Genomic DNA, 15,323 nt, shown 5'->3' on the forward strand with positions numbered 1-15,323 from the left:
AGATAAGGCAGCATCCTCACCCTCAACCCAGAAGCAGACGAGTAGCATCACTTGGAAGCATTTTGAGCTGGCAGATGATCCCAGGTTTGCTATCTGCCAGTACTGCCAAAGGCAGATCAGCCAGGGCAAGGAGGTGAAACACTTCACCACCATGGCAATGCTGCTGCATCTCAGGAGGCAGCACGCCCTTGCCCTTCTTCCTGCTTAGCCTGGCACCAGTGTGAGCATGCCTGAAGGGAAGTCTCCTGCTCGCTTCAAAGCCCCCGTCCCCTCAAAGAAGAGGCAGGCCACCGTGGAGTAGTGGGGAAAAGCTGCAGACAGAGCGGGGCACATTCCCAAGGCGAGTGAGATCACACAGAGCATTGGGGAGATGCTTGCTCTGGACAGCCAGCCCTTCTCCCTAGTTGAGCAGTCAGGATTAAGGCAGCTCATGGCACTTGCGGCCCCAACTTACCAAGTACCCACATGCAAACACCACCTTTAGCAGGATAGTGGTGCTCTCCCTCTATGAGGCATGCAGGGAGTACTTGAGGGAGGAGCTGCGCAAGGCAGGGCTGCAGGTAGCCTTGCGCTTCACCTCGGACATCTGGAGCAGTCAGGGGGGCGATCATGCCTACTTCTCCCTCACAGGGCACTGGTGCGATCAGTCAGGCTGTCGGTGGGCTCTCCTCCAAGCTGAGGTGCTGGATGAGTCCCACACGGCAAGGGAGATTATGGTGGTCATGAACCGCATGGTGCAGGGGTGGCTCATTGGGCAGGGTGAGCTTACCTGCGGGTTCATGACCACTGACAATGGGACCAATATGGTGAAGCCTGTCTGTGATGCCAACTTTGTTGGCATCTTTTGTGTGGCACACAGGATGCACCTCATAGTCAGGGGTGCCTTGGAGGAGGACAGGGCTGCTGGTGATGGCACCACCACCATTACCACTACAAGCCAGCTGATTTCAAACTGCAGGAAGGTGGCGGGCTACTTCCACCGCAGCATCAAGGGGGGAAAGATGCTGCAGGAGAAACAGGCAGAGCATCCCACAGCACAAAATCATGCAGGATGTGGAGTCTCAGTACAACTCCACACATACCTGAAGCTCAAAAGGCTGGTGGAGCAACAGAAGGCCATCCATGAGATGGCCTTGCTTGGGGAGCTGGGATCAGCAGCCAGCTGAACAGAGCTCAGTATGGTACCATCTCCCAGATCTTGGTGGCCTTCAAGCCCTTCCTCAAGGCCACTGATACTCTTAGCACTGGCAATGCCCTCCTCAGCCAGGTGATCCCCCTAGTGAGGGAAATGGAGAACCAAATGGAAAAGTTCCAGGGGATCAATGTTCCTGGCTGGGGCAGGCCGCTGTCACCAGACGTGCAGGAACTGGTGAGGCAGCTGAAGGAGGGCATCAGGAGACAGCTGGATCCCTTGTGGTCCAGTACGGTCCACATGCTGGCGGGCATGTGCAACCCAAGGGTGTAGGGGAGCATGTGCACTGGCAGCACCAAAACCCTCAATCACTGGATGCAGATGCTGGTAAACAAAGTCAGGGAGGCCAAAGGGCAGAGGCGAAGGGATGTGGAAGAGGGGGATCCATTTTGCTGTACCACCACCGGTACCAGCACCAGCACCAGCCAGTCTCCTCCATAGCAGCCACTGCCAATGTGGGCCAAGGGCATGGCTTCAATGTTGGGGTTCAGACGCACCAGGCCCCAGCCTCGGGCAGGTAGCGCCAAGGCTTCGTTGGCTACCTACCTCACCAAGGATGTGGAGCCACTAGACGGTGACCCCTTGGCCTACTGGGCAAGCCACAGCCTGCAGTTTTCACCCCACTGTGGCTTAATACACATGTGTGACGTGCTTTGCTTCCAGGAATTTGAGGTACAGTTTCCCAGAAACCCCTGCACCTATCACCTTGAATCTTGGCAGGCTTCATGCCCTCAGCATAGGCTACCACCCCTACAAGTTACATCTGAATCAGCCAAAAAACAACAACGTTATAGATATTTCATTGATTCCCCATTATACTCTATGGCCAAATCTCGGAATCTCTCCGAATTCGCTCCAAATCTTCCAAAGCTGATTCAGCCAAATTGAATCGGAAAAGCAATTGGAATCTTCGAATCAAATCACTGGCATCTGAATTGGCCAAATCCGAATTGAATAGTTCCCTATTCAGACAGGCCTAGTAGATACTGTAATATATTACATCGAGAAGGATCATTTACATGGGTGTTAAAATAAAAAATACAGAGTAAGTGACTATTCCAAGATAAAGCAAACAGCAAATCATATGGAAATGAGGCAACATTGTACCCCAGTTTCAGAAGAGGCTAAGGAGCCGTATTTTGGAGTTACCTACTGGTTGACTGACTGACAGCAGCTTTGAGGATTAGGTGATTTAGTTCATACTCCAGGGCCTGTCTACACTGCACAGATTGGCACCATTCATGATGGGCAGCAGGAAGGGGGAAACTTCATCCTCTTTCTGAAGACAATTTATAAGCTTACACAAAATCTAAATGAGCTCTGGTTACAAACCCATTAAGACCCATGACCTGGGTTTAGTAAATATTAAAGTTAACTAGGAAACAAGGTGTATACAATTCTGCTAACTGAACTAAGGAAGGTCCTGAATGATGCAGTCTTTCTAATTCTCTCTCTCAACTGAAAACAATCCAAGAACGTGACTAGCACTATCTGAGTTTGCAGGGCTGGCAGATAGAGGAGGAAAAAAATAACTTTTCACTTGTAAATTAACTGCACTTGATACAAAATGGGTGAGAGGAAATCCATAAGGCTTTTTTTTTTTACAAAGTCAGTTTTCAAAATACCATCCTTTTGTAAGAGCTTTTCCTGATACACAATCACAAACAGGTGCAGTAAAAAATTACACAGTGGGTAGAAGATGTTCAAAACCCAGTTCTAATTTTGCATGCCATCTCCTCAGGTTGTCAATCCATGTCAAGGGAACACAAAATGCTTTGAAATATACATTTCTTTGCAATACCTGGGTAACTTGCATATAAAACCAAATTACACAGAAAGAAAAAGGAAAAGCACCTTTCCTGCCCCAATGGTGTGATGCTTGAGTTCATTTCCTGACAGCACAGATCAAATCCCAGAGCTGTCTTGTGATGATTCCTGAACTAGAATATACTATCTTTACCCCATCTCTTTTCATAACCTGAGATTCAGGAAATGAACAGCACTTATAACTAACTTGCCACTCAACCTATGGAAAAGTCCCTGGAAAGACAAAACAGCTAAACTTATTTGCATACAAGTAACTTGCTTTTAGGAGACAAACATAAGAAATGACAAAAAAAGGTCTTTCAACTTTTCTTCCCTGAACACAGCTGTGAAAAGCCATGCAAAAACAGCCAAAAGCATTACCTGTATAGGTTAAAAAACTGGTAGTTGTAACCTTATATTGTACTAGCAGTCCCTCAGTTTCTTCAAGCTGACAGCCTGTCTATATAACTTCTCGTCTCCTTTTTCCTATAGCATGTCTGTCTCTGTACAGAACACTGAAGCCAGATAGCCATCTAACTACACCACACCTAAAATCCGACACATAAACATATCCCAGCTATATAAAGCTGACATTCACATTGATTATCATCATTACTTAATCACATGTTAAACCCGCTAAGAATTAACAGTTAACAAAAAAACTTGGCTTTTCATCAAAAGCAATTATAATTAATTCCTAAGAAATGCTTTTCTGGATGCCAAATCAGGTGGAAGAATCAACTAGGGGATAGATATGAGATTTCCATAACTGTGTTCAAAATTCTAATTAAGACCAGAAACATAAAACTGGTTATGACATAAAGGTTAATAGAAAAGAAGGAAATATTGACAGAAACCACGTCAGATATTCTGTTCCTCTTTTAGACTTCTTTCTACCTCTTCCTATAAATGCATCCACACACATTCTTAGGACAGATACGGTAGCTGAAAAAGCAAGTATGCTTCCGCCCTTAAGACCTAGGCCATAAAGTGGCTTTGAAATCCTTGTTCTCACTAGCCCCAAAGCAGCCAAGTCAGAAAAATCATATTCTTGGTCTGTTGAGGTAAGAGAGAAACAGACAGACAGACAAACTTATGTTTTTATTGAAACAGCAACCTTTCACCTAGACCTGTTGGATGCTGAACCATTAAAATTTGTGCAAGATGAAAAGACACAATCTTGACAAACAAATTATTCATTTCAGTTAATCCTTCCGGGGAAGACTTGTGAATTTTCCTGCTAAGGAGAAAAAAAGAAGACCTATAGCAATGTTTTCCCAAAGCATTGGATGCATTCCTCCAGGACCATGATGAATTCTGAGAAAATGGCACAAAGCACTTCTCATTTGTCTTTCAGAGTCTTGATTTTCATTTTTGTTTCTATAGAAAGTCTGAAGAAGGCCTGTAAACTGACTGCAAAGCAATGCTGCAATACTGACTTTGAATTTTCACAGAGCCTGAAAAATTACCTCTGTCATATAACCAGCCCTTGTTACTTCAGTAGGTGTCAATTTAGATACCAATGCTAAAACTTTTAATGCTTTCAATGATTTAAAATTTCAAAGTTTATAGAATTTATTGAAAAAAAATAATTAAAAAATTTTCTGAAGAAAATGGTAGGTGACAATTTTTCTCTTGCATATGCACACAAACACCCACACAAAACTCTTCCTTGTTTTGCCCAGCTCCACTGTTCATTAGTGCATGAAAGGAAGGAGAGGAACGAATAAATTACAAAACTCTACTCTAGTACTTCCTTAAAAGTGTGTTTGTATGGGTGTGTGCAGGGGCAGGAAATTAATGGGAGGGAAGGAATTATCATTCAGATCACTGCTGCAGGATAAGGGTGCTCAGCATCTTAGAGAACTGAAGCCTAAAATGTGTCACATCTAGAACTCCTCAGTTATCCCTCCACAATGGAAAGGCTCCTTTGCTCATATAGGCTAGGGACAGAAATTATACATACACTTGTATAAGTGGTTAGGAACCAGTTCAAATATGTAACACAACAGAAGTTCAGTGCACATAAACTGCTTGCAAAATGGCCAAAGATAAACCTGGATGGATGTAGTATCAGACTTAACTGATTTAGGCCAAATAGGTTTATTGAACTTCTGTCCCAGATCCTCTCCAGATTCAAGTTAACTCACAGTCCCCCATCATCCCATGATGCTTTGCACCTCCCCCACAAGCCCCCCTAGCAGGGTGGACAGGCTAGCCTTCGCCCAAGCTGTCTGTTCCAGCAGAGCAGGGTGGTGTGCTCTAGCACCCCCAGCTTCTGGTCTGGGTCACTGCAGGCATGTGGATACATTTCTGGAAACAAAAGTGAATGTCTGTTCACTTGCTTATTGGTTCAATTTATGCAGCTTAGACTAACCTGCGAAAAATGAATCACTTCAGCCTCAGGCTTTTTGACTGTCTGTACTTAGCCACAGAGTTGCTCAAAATGCAGAACACCTACCAGTGCAGAAGCACACCACAAACAAACGTCATCTCCACAGAGCTACTATTTCCCTGCCCTTCCCTCTCCTTTCCTGGTGCTGCTTCTCAAATGAGTCAGGTGACACAGCTATATGGGTGACTAAACACTATGTTACAGCAAGTCCCTTTCAGGAGTATGGGCAAAACTAGAGACAGATCTTGACTCAAAATTAAAATCTGCTTCCCAACCTCCTACTGAGGCAACACAAGACCAACATTATTTCCTATAATTAAATGCAAAATTTGACTGCTTTCATTGAGGAGCCAGTAAATGGCTGAAGTCCTACAACTACACATCCTTTGGAGAACAGCTCTTGGAACAATGGGGTTCTGTTAGATAGTATCTTGGAAACACTATGGCTAACTAGGCAATAATACCCCCAACATCATGCTCAGGCAGTGAATCACCCTCCCAGCATTCAATGCCTTCCCAAGCATCTTTTCCCCTTCAGAGACCCAAGGTTCCCAAGCACTTCAAAACGATGCTTTAAAGAATGCCATATTTTCTTGCATAAAACGGACACCTTTTTTTCCCTACAAATAGCTGCTGGAAATTGGAATATACTTTATATGCGAGAAATACAGTAAGAGCAAGTTCTGCCATGTACAGGGTGAAACAAGGTCTGAATCTGTAGCAATTTAAAAGAGCCAGAAAAAAGAGCAGGCTCAGCTCCCAAGCTGTTGCAACTCTGTTACTATAAGAACAGATCTATTTTACTTCATTCTCCTTTCAAAAACACGGTGTATATTTTATTATATTCTGGGATACGTTGTATGAGAAAATATGGTAGTTACTTTGCCTTGAAGATTCAAATGTTGCTCATCTACACATCAGATATCAGATTCACCCAAAGAACCTTGTCTGCCATCAGCTACTATAAAGTTTTCAGGAAACATTCAGGCCAGTAGGCCAAGGTGCTGTACATACATATATCTTTAGGAACATTTTATATTTGCCACTTTATGGGGAAATATTTCCATTCTTACTATTTATCTTGTAAGAATTAGGTATAGTTTTTCAGATTAAATCATTTGATATCCTCAGTTTTCATTAACTTTAATTTAAGCCCAGTAAAACTGATAAACTGTTGTTATCAACTTCAATCAATACTAATTTTTAAATCTTTGGATTTCAATGCTGAGGTTTCAGTGAAAGATTCATTCCCTGGCCCTAAAGTAATCTTCAGTTTCTACTTCATTCTCTCTTCCATTCATAATCTACTTTAGCCTTTCAGTTATAACCACATATTTTCTTTCTACTGGTGTACTGCAAGCTGGTGCTCTAGATAAGAAAGATATCCTATATCACCCTTACCATGTTTAATGTCAATCACAAAGATGGGTTTTCTTTCTAATATTGCTCCATGTTATTAATGCCAAATTCAATTTTCTAAGCATTTGTTCAAAACACTACAATATTTCCATACTTAAGGAGGAAGCCAGTATGATTTTTCATCAGGAACCTGCTACTCCAAAAGTGGTATTAGTTAATAAGATGCCTACAAATGACTTCTAAACATTTTCAATTTTGAGATCTCGCAAACTGAACCCTTACAGGCCAGAGTAGCTAGATTGAAAGTCCTTATTTCATAGGGAGATAGTCAAACTGTACCCAGATGGAGAGCTATTTCATTCTATATTTCTGATATTCTTAACTACTTGAAGTACAGCAGAACCAAAAGAAATCCTATGTACAGGTTTAAACAATACATGATGCTATAGCATTGACCAAAAATTTTCTTGAAAATATTTATAATGAAAAACTGGGTTTTCAACTAAATAAAAGTTCAGTGAAAAGAGTCAGTTTTCAACCTCCATTGAAAAACTGGACACTAAAAAGGCTTGCCAAACACCACACGTATGCCACCACAGTGCCTTATGGGACCTGAAGTTCAGCTGTCTAGTCTAAGGGCCATATTTCCTAGACGGACTTTATTTCCCATGGTACACTGTTGCCATGCAACTTCCATGATACACAACTTGCCAACAAGAGAGCTAGGAAGAGGAAAATAACCCCTCCCAGAGAAGAGGATGGAAGCACTGGAGCAGCAGTCTCTCTCAAGACACAGCCCCATGACCTAGACAGCCATTCAATCAATTGTGAAGCCCTATAAGCCAGGCCCTGTAAATTCAAAATAAGATAGCAAGGTCACCCAGTAACAATTTAAACCCAGTCCAGTTGTTCAGGAAATGAACTATGGAGGGAAAAGGAGACTGACACTGTTCCATCCATCTTCTTCCACACTGGCACACTGCATCCTTTTCCATTTGACAAACTACTTTTCCCAGTGAATTTATGCATGTACATATTTGGGCCATCAATTTCACTGAAAGTTAGTGTTATTTACATAGCACAACAATGTCTAAAAAACCCCAAATCAAACTCCATTATGCTAGGTATTGTGGCCATGTGAGATGGTCCCCATCCAGCTGAGCGCACAGTCTAAGGAACCGAGCAGAAAAATATGAAAGAAGAAACAGAGACACATAATGAAGTGACTTGTCCAAACCTGACACTTAGCAGATCTGAACTGAATTTGGCTCCCTGGAATCCCAGCTCTGTGCCCCATCCACTAGACCAGTAGTTCTCAAACAGAGGCCCATAAAAATGTTGTGAACAGGTTTCAGTGTAGCAGGAGAGGGAAAGGTGGCTGCCCTCCACCACCTGCAAACATCCCCTGCATCAGGACTCCTGTAAGCATCCCCAGCACAGGGCTCCAGGACACCTAATTAGCTCTAACTGCTTTGCTCGCTATTTAATGAACAAAGCTATGCTGCTTCCTCTATGGAACAAGAGTGCACAGGTCAAGGTCAGTGTATGCATAGTAAGCCAGCTAAGCAGACCACGAGGGAGAGAGGCAGTAGAGCAAGGGTGGGCAAAATATGGACCACGGGCCGCATTCAACCTGCCAGGCAATTCCATCTGGCCCGCAAGGCCCCTCTGTGAGCTCTCCATAAGTGCTGGCCCTCGCTGACCCTCTGCAAGCTGGTGCCTCCATGCAGAAGGTACAGCTCTGGTTGCTAAATAACCACCCCCCACCACAGTCGATCCTGATCCATCACAGCCCCGAGCTAGAGACAAGAAGCTTATGCCTGGCAGAGCTTGTGCCCAGTTACCCTAAGGCTATTCCCAGCTTCCCTGCCTGTGAGCCTGGGAATGCAGGTGAGGGCCGCACTGGGCCAATGCCAGGGACTCCCACTGGGGGAAAGGGACGGGAGCACATGGTGCTGCACGTTGTGGGGCCCAACCAAGCTGGTCCTGCTTGCTACAGGGGAGTAGAAGCTGTGCACTATGGGGCTAGGTTGGGCTGGCCCCACTGACTGCCATCACATGTGGCCAGGGACTGGGGCAGGAACTCGGGAGCCACATGGTATGGGCCCCATGCTCTGCCATCTGCAGCCAGGCACTTGGGCGGGAACGGCATGTTACAGGGTAGAGTGGGGCTGGCCCCAGACACTGCCATCACCTGTGGCCGGGGACTGGGGTGGGAGCACAGAGAGCTTCACACTATGGGGCCAGGCAGACCCACACCTTTCCACACACCCCATAACACAACCACACCATCCCACAGTCCTCATACACACTCCCACCCCCCACCAACCACCATAACTACACAGACTGACACCCTCCCACACACTCCATCCCATCCCCATACCCCCAAACACACCCACACCCCCCCAGAGTCCACACATACTCCCATCCCCCACCATTCCCACACACCACCCCACATCCATCCACACTCACCCCAACCCTTCCCCACAGCCCCCACCTACCATACCCACATCCCATACACACACCCTCCCCAACCACACCCCCATGTACAGCCTCTTACCTCCCCCCACACACAATATACAAAAGGAAGACTGTATTTTGAGCTTTGATTTAATTGCTTCTAGATACACAATGCAACCACACAAAGATCAGGGAACAATATTTTGTCCTGGACATAATCAGGACCAAAATAAGTTATAGTAGATGTTTGATATTTTTAGCATATGATTTGGATTTTTTCTGGTTCCAAGATAGCAAACCCCCCTCCCCTCTTCCCAAAAGGAGTGCTGCTGGGACAAGGGAGGAACTTCCAGTGGCAAAAGTCACAGGTTAGGGGTAGGACATCTATTACCAAAATGGTGACCAGAGGGCGGGGTACCTGTCTAGGGGCAGAGCTACCCTCGCAGCCCTTGATAGCTCATCAAAATTTGTTAAGCGGCCCTCCACCTGAAATAATTGCTTGCTCCTGCTGTAGAGCCTGAACTTGGGGTTGAAGGAAGCTGGTCGTAGGGAGGTAGGTGAGTATGGCATCTGGGTGAGGGGCTGGAGGTGGGCTGAGAGATCAAAGAGGTTAAGAACTGCTGCAGTAGATTACAGTGCCTCTCTCCAGAATGGCCAGGTCACCTAAAAAATTTTAATTTGTACTCTGTGCTGTATGCTGCAAGGCTCTTTTTGGTAGGACCCACATCAGTAATTGTTACTGACTTCCTCCGATTCAGCACGTAAAGTCACAGCCCTTAAGGAACTTAAGTTCTATTTCCACAGGTACCATTGTGGCACTTCAAGAATGCCCTTTCCAGATCCAGAGCACAGGGTATGATGCCAAATATATATCTATGAAAGCATTACCTCACAAGGAAGTTTAAGCAAGTTGGTCATATTTTCCCTAAAATCCTTGAAATACTGAAATTAGACATAAATAACTGTGATTTCAATTACCAGAGATAGTTACTACGAGGGACTACTAGGGATAGACAACAACAGCAATGATAATTAACTGTGAATTTCAATTACCAGGGATAGTTGGCTAACATAATGCCAACCGCTGTTTTATAACAGATTTCGTGTCAATCACATTACTGTTAAATGCTCCTGCAGATTTAGATGGTTTTCTTTTGTTTTCTAAAGAATTCACCATCAAGCATCACATGATTAAATGAGAACTGTCTGAGCACTCATCTGAAAGGAAACTAATGTCACACTTTAACAGCCATACACTTTACTTTGCAAAGGTAAGTAAAAAAGATTTATGATCATTAACTACAGAAGAGCTCCTTCCCAAATGAAACCCCAAATTGCTCCATTTCGATCCCAAGACACACACAACATGAATTGGATGCTGCAGCCAGCTTCTGATACAATCTCTCCTTTTAACTAAAGCAAGGAATCCATTCTAACAATAAGAGCAAAACGATATATTAATTACTGGGTAACAAACCTGTTCTGTGTATTTCATGTCACCACTAAATTAAAAAATTAATAATGACCTTAAATCCGGACTTGAAAATTGATCTCTTAAGTAGCTGTGCAATTCTGAAGGCTTTTATTCTGGTCCCAAAACAAAGCATAAAAAAAAGGATTTTTTTTTTTTTAAATACTGACATATTATGTCAGTGCCAAAGATAACCCTTAGCTTTGCCCAGGTGCTTTCATTCAAACAAGTTTTTTTTGGAGGGGAAGTAATGGAATACAGACTTGCTGTATTTACTGACAGCCTCAAGGAATTTAATTTTTCTCAGTCTACGTACAACATGTTGATGTTATTAAAGCAACATGGACTGAAATCATATGCATAAATATCTACATGCATACTTTCCTTCCAAGCAATCCTGGGTATATAAGGTTTTATGTTAGCACAGAGAGCACAGGGATTTAAGTTAGGCCCCCTCTACACATTACAGGTACTGCACATTTACCTGGGTTTCTCTGTTATGAACCTTTTCAAGTCTAGGTCCAAACCCACACAGATTTCACTTGCCTTTCACTTTGTGGTGCTCAGTTTTCTTAGGCAGCAGCACTACTTGGATGCTGGGCAGAACCCCACCCCAAGCAACCGTGACTCCCCCCAGCAGTTTGTTCAGCTCCTCCACGTTGTGGACCACCAACTGGATGTGGTGGGGAAGGATGCAAGTTTTCTTGTTGTCTGGGCAGCGTAATCAACTAATTCCAGAATTTCAGCCTTCCGGTATTACATCACTGCAGCCAAACAGACTGGTGCTCCAGTTCCCACTTGCTCAACATAATTGCCCTCGCAAAGCAAATGGTGTACCCAGCCTCCAGGGAACTGCAGGCCTGGCCAGAAACACCAAGATTTAGCCTTAGTCCAGACCCTGCCTCCCTGCTTACCACAGCCAGACATGATTTCGCCCTTAAATAATGCCGCCCCTCTGCAGAAAGAAAAGCTACAGGTGCAAAATAGCTATCACATCATAAAACGCTCCAACCAGCTATAAAGTTAAATCTCAAAAATGTGTACTAACTTTATAGCAGATTGCTACTGAGCTTTAATTTGCATGTGTATTGGGGCTCCCCTGCAGCTGGGAGCCATGTCAGTTTACAGGGCTCCCAGTCACGGGGGTGCACTGTGCTCAATGCAAAACCCCCAAATCCTAGGGATCCCAGCAGCCATGTTCCCTACAGTCCAGGGGTTTTCTGCAACCCTGAGACCTAAGGATGGCTGCAGCTATGATTCCCAGAGTCCAAGGGTTTCCTGCACTCCCAGAACCTGGGGATAATGGCTGCCACAATCTGTAGGGCACCAGGGTGTGGGAAACCCCTGGGACTGGTGGATCACTGTGATCCTCTGGGGAGGACCTTCCTGCAGTTATCATCTAGCCCCAGGAATGTGAGGTGCCCCCACAGCTGGAAGCCCCATAACTGGCGTGCATGGGGCTCCCAGCCACGGGGAACTTGCCGGTGCAGAGGGAGCCCAATCCTGACACAATGGGAGTCTAATTAAATTAAAGCCCAGGATTAAAGCCTAGGATGGGACTCCCCATGCAGCAGCAATAAGATGTGGTGGGATCAAATGTGCTATTCCACAATCACATCTCCTGCCATGCACATGTGTGAACTGCATGTCATCCTCCCGCTTTACTTGGCCTTAGCGAGATCATACGCGGAGTAATGTGTCCAGTTTTAGGCCCCCACTTCAGGAGGGATGTGGATACGCTTGAGAGAGTTTAGAGGAGAGCCATGTACATGATCAAAAGTCAAGAGAGTAAGCCTTATGAGGAGAGGCTGAGGGACATGGGACATTTCAGCCTGGCAAAGAGAAGGCTCACGGGGTACTAGGTGGCTGCCTGTAAGTATATAAGGGGCTGCATCAGGATCTGGGAGAACAGTTGTTCACCAGGGCTCTCCAAAGAATAACTAGGTCTAACAGCCACAAACTTCTAGAAAGCCGATTCAGACTTGATATAAGGAAAAACTTCTTAGCAGTCCGAGTGTCCAAGGTCTGGAAAAGACGCCCTCCCCAGAGGTGGTGCAAGCACCTACTCTGGACTCATTCAAAAGGCATTTGGATGCTTTTCTTGCTGGAATCATCTGATCCCTGCAGACTTCCTGCCTCTGGCAGGGGGGCTGGACTCGATCTCATGAGGTCCCTTCCAGCCCTAATGTCTATGAAATCTATTAGATCTCATTGCACCTTTAACTTCATATGTAGAGGGGACTCAGTTTTGCACGTATTTCTGAATTACAATATTAATATGACTATCTAATATTTGTACACAAAGTAGAGATATAAAATATATAAATATGAAAATACACGTAGTAGGTGAAATCCTGAGTTTACTGAAATTAAAAACCGATCACCCAATAACTTCAATAAGCCTATGAAAACGGCAGACGGCCCCACAATGTACCTGAAAAATCAGCCAGCTGCCTCCTAACGTAGACCCCTAACCATCACCACCACAGCACTACTACTAAAATGGGGAGAGTTGTCATTTACTACGAGTGAAGAAACTCCTACAATCCTTTCCTGCCCTTATTAAAATTAATGGGAGATTTGCTATTAAATTCAATGACCTAACTTTTCCCCACCTCTAAGGAATCAGTTCAAAAGGTAACTTTGGTTGTCTGTGGGCTGCACTGGAAGGAGGGATCTAGCATAGGGATTCTGTTCTCTTTTCTACTATAAACACCATAAGAAAAAACCCTAGACCCACCTGTCAGAGCAAGTTAGCCTGCCTTTTTTCAACACTGCACTGGAGAGCAAGTTAGCGCTATTCTGATTAACCCCCTTCTGTTTCCTTTCCTCCAGGGAGTCTCACTCCCACTCCAAAAGGCTAGAAATAAATTGTTTTTATTAAATCACATTCAATTACGCAAATATTTATTAAAACCAATAACTGCAACTGGTAAGAATCCCCTTGTGCTTGTTTCTAGGTATTTAAATTCAGTTAAAGGCACAATAAACTTTGCATTGTTTCAATTTACATGACCCCAGAGTCTTCAGTTATCCCACAGGCAAAATCCACAGACTTATAAACTGCTATTAAACATGAACATATGGTGGACTAGGCTGTCCTGTGCTCCTTATAGGTGCACTGCAAAGTATGTTGCAGCTTCTAAATCCATTCAAGCAGCCCTACACCAAACCAAAGTCTCCCCCCAGGCCAATAAAGATACTTCATTTACAGCAATGAGTAAAATGAGCCACTGTGCTATGTCGTGGTCCCTCTGGTAAGTGTTGGCATCTTGCGTGACAGCATGGTGCCATCCCTCCAAGGACACGTGTTATCTGATCTAGTGCCGTGCAGCAGAACAATAGCATGGTGCCCTAGTACATGTCACGTCACAGGACTCCACACCTCTCATACAAGCAAATTCATACATGTTCAGGCAAAAGCAATCCCCTGCCCCACCTGGACATATAGATTCTAGTCTATCTTCAACTGCCAGGGAAAGACATTGATACGGTTTAGTGACAATTATATAATGGGTCCAGTGAAAGAATGCTTGTTGTACTATATTCTGCTATCTTCTCCAGGTAATGAAGTCCTAAACTGAAGGTGCTGCTGAGGTGCCATGCCTGTTCCTCACTACTGATTGCTAATTCAGCCACTTCTCCAACATTGTGTCTCTCCATTTTTCCCTATTGAATGCTGTGATATTGTCATACTCATCTTTTTTTAAGACAAAAGGATAGACACTGTCCCATGGCTGTATCATGACAAACTAACGGATTCCCTCTAGATCTAGCAGCAATTCCACATCTCCACAGGTACATTAAAGCCAGGAGCAACTTTATGAAGAAACCACCTCTTCATCAGCATATTTCCTTTTATAACATCATCTTTTGCTTCCTTATCCTTGTTCCTGCTATAAACATTATCTCCACTAGATCTCTCTGCAGTCCCCCTAAAAAGGTGCTTTTACCCTGCTAAAAAAAGTCTTGCATGACCCTTCCTGTCACCAAATGCTTTCAATTTGGCTTGTGTGCTAGCAGTACCCTTCCACAAGTATCCTAGGGCTGCTTCCTTGTCTTGTTCAGAGAGTCTCCTCTCCCATCATACTGGCTTTCACTGTGACTCTGGATTCTCATCTTTCTTTAATGTCTTGAACACGAAACCTCCTGATACCTTCTGCCTCCAGTTCTCTTACCGTAAATGTTAAACATCTGAACACTATTTCCTCTGATTGAGTAGCAGGCAAATCACTTCTGAAGGGTCACGCTCCATTCCTGACCCTTCCTGTCATGTCCATCTTCTCCCTCTAGAACTTCCTAAATTCATTTTAGATATCACCTCTTCACAGACTCCTACAACTTATTACCTTTAATAACTCTATTCATCACATGATAGCCAAAGCCTTGGAGCCATTTTTAACATCAGGTTTTGTTCTTTTATTCATGTCTCACTATGGAAATGCTATACACGCTGAAAACTGAATATGGAAACTGATTTTCACTTAAGTCAGAGATTAATGTTTTTTGATGTACGCAGCATAAATTCTCTACATTTACTCTTTATGCGCAGAGCACATTTTCAGAGAATTTACTACCTGTGTTCAACTAAAGCCTATTTTCCAGAAATATATCCAGTCTTGATCAGAAGATATCAAGCA

The 15,323-nt window shown here is 44.2% G+C and overlaps 1 protein-coding gene and 1 pseudogene across 6 annotated transcripts in view; both read right to left on the reverse strand.

Annotated features, from left to right (window-relative positions):
* The window catches only part of FAT3 (FAT atypical cadherin 3), a 641,536-nt gene that overhangs the window by 385,964 nt on the left and 240,249 nt on the right, over positions 1–15,323 (reverse strand). The gene's annotated exons all lie outside the window — the stretch shown is intronic.
* Positions 11,222–11,610, reverse strand: LOC106739859 (histone H2A.J-like; annotated as a pseudogene).

Source organism: Alligator mississippiensis, chromosome 1 (assembly GCF_030867095.1).
Source record: "Alligator mississippiensis isolate rAllMis1 chromosome 1, rAllMis1, whole genome shotgun sequence".
Classification (NCBI taxonomy): Eukaryota; Metazoa; Chordata; order Crocodylia; family Alligatoridae; genus Alligator; species Alligator mississippiensis.